The 5,473-nt window shown below is 41.1% G+C and overlaps 1 protein-coding gene across 2 annotated transcripts in view; it reads right to left on the minus strand.

Moving 5' to 3' along the window:
- LOC125044265 overlaps positions 1-3,232 on the minus strand; it is a 17,869-nt gene extending 14,637 nt beyond the window's left edge. The window contains exons 1-2 of one of the 2 annotated variants that reach the window (XM_047640846.1): positions 2,923-3,232; positions 1-24 (exon numbers count right to left, since the gene is read on the minus strand). The exon at positions 1-24 is cut by the window's left edge and continues 587 nt beyond it. The gene's annotated coding sequence lies outside the window, so the exon portion shown is untranslated. Of the gene's footprint in view, positions 25-2,909 lie in introns of both variants that reach the window. The other variant, XM_047640856.1, reaches the window with a different exon arrangement.
- Between the last annotated feature and the right edge of the window lie 2,241 nt (positions 3,233-5,473).

A 5,473-nucleotide genomic window follows, 5' to 3' on the forward strand; every position in this document is an offset into this window, starting at 1 on the left:
AGAGACTGTGAGTGTGGCAGATAACTGCAAAAAAGAATGGAGGAGTAAGTCTTTTTTATCACTATTATCTATCTTGAAATTTAGTTATTTACCTTTTCACCACAGATATTACACTTGATATCATTAACTTATTACATATATTTCCATTATCAATTTTATATTATTCATTTGCATATAATTTAAATTAAATTCTCTTACAAAACATCAAGTACTGGTATCTTAATTATTAATCTTATGGCATATACTGTTTGCTATAATGAAGCCCAAAAACAGCTTAACCCAATGCCGACGGGTATGATGTGTACGGACGTGCTATGCCCACTGTGAGTACTTGTTTGATTGTTTTTACACATAGATAGCTACACTTGTACTAAGTCACCAATGAGCCTGCCCGTCTCACCAGTTTACCCTTTTCTTTGATTTACGAAATATTTTACGTTATCTTATTTTGCTGTTACTAATTTTTAAAAACATTATAATAATTATAATGTTTATAATATTAACACCATCGATATTCATAGCACTAGTAAAAAATATGTTTTTCCCGTAAGGTCACAAGGTCTACTAATTGACTCCTTTATGGCTAAGCACTAGCAGAGCCATCTATGGGCAGACATTTCACAAAAAAATATAGAAAATAGGCACTGTATTTTCCCCATTTTTTTGTTCATTTTCCCCGGCGGCATTGGGTTAAACCACTGCAGGTGTATCTATGACAAGTGGCTGCAGGTTTTCCTTGACTTTCTGCACATTTTTCATAGCTAGCAATATTATGTATATTCTTTCTAGCCAATGTATTAGTTTTTCTCTATATTTTTGCAGTCACCATTACAAGATTAATCATTTTTTTTTATATAGATTTTTTTTTCTTTTTTTTGTGTAAGGTTCTTCTGTCTTATAGCACTTCCTTGTAAAGAAGCTCATCTTTTGTACTACCTATACTACAAAAACTAAACTTGTCTGGCCATTTCTAACCTTAGCCCATCTGGTATATGAGACTTCCTAATTCCTATTTACCTCAAAACTTTATTGAGTAATTCAATACTGAATAGTAGGACATAGCTACCCTTCATCTTTATTGAAACACAACAGCTATTTCTTCTCTCCTGAAGAAAAAGGCACTAACTGTTACATACAGTACACATCTTTCTTTGAAGACTGCATAGTTATAATTGGCATAAAAATAATGGTGTCCGATGTATAGCCTGTAAAATGATATGGGCAGCCCGAACCTCCCTTGGGCCACTTTCTGGTTTACCTAGCCCAACCCAAGCTAACCCATCATAGCTAATCAGATCATTACATCCTATACTATCCTATACAATTCTATCCCATCCCATCCTATTCTATCCTAACCCAACTCTTTTGGGGAAAATTTATGATTACCATAAATTATATAGATTGCTGTAATGATACGAATAAAGGAAAGTTGACGGATTTTTATATATTGCTTTCATTTTTTTATTGCAAATGTGAAACTCTTATTAACCTTGGTGACATGCCATTGTATCATGGCACCTTTTCACAAAGTATACCAAGACAATCAACATGGCGCACACTAATGTTTGTCCTCAAGGTATCCCAAAATTTTATCCATCTTTATTGAGTTCATAAATAAATTCTGTCATTGTCATTTTTCTGGGGGTGTTCTCTGACACTTGCGTCAATAACTCTTATTTTTCATTTACAACCAAGGTACATAGAAGATAAGTTTCTTTGTCATTTGCATATATTATTTGCCTTGTAAGTGAAAGCTGCTTGAAACTATAGCAGAACTTAACCAGTACCAAACTTTATCTAGCCAAAATATACAGAGCAGTTTATTGGTGTTTGCAGGGGAATTTTTTTCAGTTTCACACTGCCATTCAATTTTGCAAGTATTATTCCTTCTTTCAATTATCAATACTGTAAAATGCATGAATCTTGTCATTTTCTATCACAAATTAAAGTATTGGCAATGTTTATGAAGTGAACATACCCTTATGAGATAAAGTCCTATGACTCCAACCATTCCTGGGAAATCCACAAACATCACCATAGGAACCAAAAACCTTCCAAACCCAGGGGCTTAGCCCCAAGACCCCAGCCAATCACTGTATTTCCCTATTGGGAACTCCCAAACGAAAAGTGTCTTATTTTTAGTCATTCTGTTCATTACATGCAAAATCTTACTTGTAATACATGGCTGTAGGAAACTGAAACTATACCTAAATTTTACTACATGGATCACAACAAAATGACAAAACGTTGTTGAAAGCGACAGAAAATGCGAGGAACATCAAATGAGCCAATTAGATTTGCGCTGGAACGTGACGTGACCAAGAAAACCAATCAGATATGGATAGATCATCTTGTGACAATAGAAGCTGGGCCTAGGGGAGGGCAGTTGAAATTCAGGCAGGGTGTTGAGTGTAATAATAACTATTTTGATTTCATTGCAAAATATTATCAGTTTATTATACCTACGAAATATATCCTGGAAGTGAGTGGATAAATTGTGCTCTCCTGTGTATTGCCAACATTTCTCGAAATTCCCCCCCCCCATCCCCACCCCATTCCATTCCCTGATGCGTATCAAGCTCTTCCCACTTATTGGGACTAATATCCTAGCTGTACTCTTGGTTGACATACACAGAAAGTTTTCCCTATATTCATTTGAAAACTATTGGAAAAGTATTTTGTTCATCGGCAAATTTACCAAGAAAGGTTAGGTTTGGATTTCAGGCTTGCATATCCTTCTTTTTGGAACTTTGTCTCTGAAGGTGCATCGCTCTCGGTAATAAACACCAAAAAATAAATGATCTTACACAAGTAATAACTACGATTACGAAATACCAATAACTCCCGAGCCAAAATTCCTTCCTTCCCTATACAATAACTAACCAAGATGAATACAAATGAATCCCGACCTCCCCAGCTTACTGAAAGGCGAGTCCAAGGAGGCCAGAGAAGGCGAGGATCCCCACAGTCACGGAATTCCTGTAGCGGTGCAGCACGGTCCCCCTCACGCGCCTGTTGTAGTAGGGGTCCTCGGGTGTCATGGTCAAGACTGGGCGACTGGCGGAGATTCCCTGACCTTTATTGGGCTTTCTTGGATACTTGAGCCTCTGTAATGTATTGTGATATGAAAGAGATGGCTGTGGGTGTCTGTTTGGCTGTCGGGGTCAGAGGGTTGGTGTCTGTTCACAAGGCCTCGTCCGCAACACTTTGTTTTGATTTCCCGGCTGCTCCGTTTTCCTTCCTGCGGCAAAGGTGGGAAGTTTAGTGGGCTTTTTTTAGGGGGACTAATATGTTTTTTTGGTGGCAGTGGTGATAAAAGCTAAGCTCAGAGAGTCTCGTCTGCTATATCTAAATTGTCTTATATATATATATATATATATATATATATATATATATATATATATATATACACACACACACATATATATGTATTTTTTTTTTTTTTTTTTTTTTACTGAAACACTCCATGTTTCAATAATTCTGTTTGAAAAACTGTTTGACACCTTTATCCCCTTTTTACTTTCAACAGTTGTTCAAAATTATAAATTATCTTTATCTAACTTTACTCTTCTTGTAACATGGCCCCTTTTCCTTCTTTCATCCAAAGTAGTGGGAGCTATTTCTTGTAATTGATCTTCGTAATTTATATCTCTTGATGCCCATCTTGTGGCTGCTCTTTGAACTCATTTCAGTTTGTCATTGTTCTTTTATAGTGTGAGCTCCCTGCCACTGCACCGTACTCAAGAGTTGGTCTTATAATAATTCAAATGATTTTATCACGTTTTCGCCCTCGTATATAAATTCCCACCTCATGTTTGCAGTCCTAGCATTTCATGGATTTTTTAATTTACATAGTCATTTGGGGTTAAGTTTCTGATTATGAATATTCCAGGGTCTTTTTCCGTATCTGCTGGGTACTGAGTCTCCTACCTCAATTCCATTTTCCAAGAACTCACATGAATAAGTTCATCATCATTATTTGGGAGCTAACGCCGGCAGGGGCGCATAGCCGCATCCACCCTTCGCTACCACCTACGAGGGTCCCTCATGGCGAGCCGCCAGGCAGGGGCCCGGCCCATCTCAGGTTCCTCACGACAGGTTTGATCGATCTGCCCTAGCCACGACTTTCTCGGTCGTCCCACAGGCCTCCACCCAGGGTTGTCTCGGACAGAGACAACCTGGTGGTGCGGGAATCGAGCCAAGTGGCCGTATAGCCTGAGTTGGCGATCGGGGATTGTGCAAGTAACAGGTCCTGTACCGGTCTCACGGTGCAACCGTTGGTTGGACACATGGTCCCGCCAACTGTACCCCATGATCTGACGCAAGGATCTGTTATAAAAGGCATCAAGACGAGATTCCAAAGCACAAGATAGCGTCCAGGTTTCACTACCATATAGTAAAACTGACAGTATCAGGGCCTTGAAGACACGTAACTTGATCCTTCTGCACAGGTATCGGCATCTCCAAATACTCTTGTCGAGAGATTTCATGAACCCTGCTGCCAGGCCAATCCGCCTACTGACTTCCTGGTCTGACAGCCCAGAGTCGTGAAGTACACTACCGAGGTATATGAAACTCTCTGTGACTTCGATGTTTTCACCGCAAGAACGTACCGCCTGCACAGGGTCTCCTAGTAAGCCCCAAAATCCTGGATCTTGGCCCAGGAGACCTCTAGCCCCAGGGGCTTCGCTTCATTGCTAAATGCATCAAGAGCCGCCACTCTTCGCCTCAGGATCTCCCAGAGTGATTCGCGATGGACCGTATCAAATGCCTTCTTGAGGTCGATGTAAGCTGCGAGCAGCCCACGTCCGAACTCACGGCGGCGCTCTGCAATGACTCGAAGCGCCAGAATGCTGTCTGTTGTGGACTTACCAGGACTGAATCCAGATTGCTCCGGCCTTTGGTGCCTCAGCAGGTGGTCTCTGATACGTCTCAGTAGGATGTGCGCGAGTACCTTGCCTGGTACACTGAGTAGTGTAATGCCTCATGATTGCTGCAGTCCCACCGATCCCCTTTCCCTTTCCAGAGAGGGATGACCACACCCTTCAGCATGTTAGGGGGAATCGTACCAGTCTGCCAGATGGCAGCCAGGACTGCATGCAAGCCCTTTGCCATAGGTTCTCCATCAGACTTTAACAATTCAGCTGGGATGCCACAAACACCTGCTGCTTTACCACTCTTCAGCTTGGAAATCGCCCCCTTGACTTCAGTCAGGGAGGGTGGATCTTCGCTGATGGGTGGATCTGGCAGAGGAATCTCAACATTACCCGCATCCATGTTAATTGTTGGTGGATCAACCTGATAAAACTGCTCAAAATACTCAGTCCAACGCACACGCCTCCCTTCAGGATCTGGGATTATCTGGCCTCTTGCTGAGCGGACTGCAGTCGTCTGTGAGGAGGGCTTGGAGTTCAGCTTTCTCAGGGCTTGGTAGGCAGGACAAAGATCATTTACTAGGAAATGGCTTTCGACC

Source organism: Penaeus chinensis, chromosome 3 (assembly GCF_019202785.1).
Source record: "Penaeus chinensis breed Huanghai No. 1 chromosome 3, ASM1920278v2, whole genome shotgun sequence".
Classification (NCBI taxonomy): domain Eukaryota; kingdom Metazoa; phylum Arthropoda; class Malacostraca; order Decapoda; family Penaeidae; genus Penaeus; species Penaeus chinensis.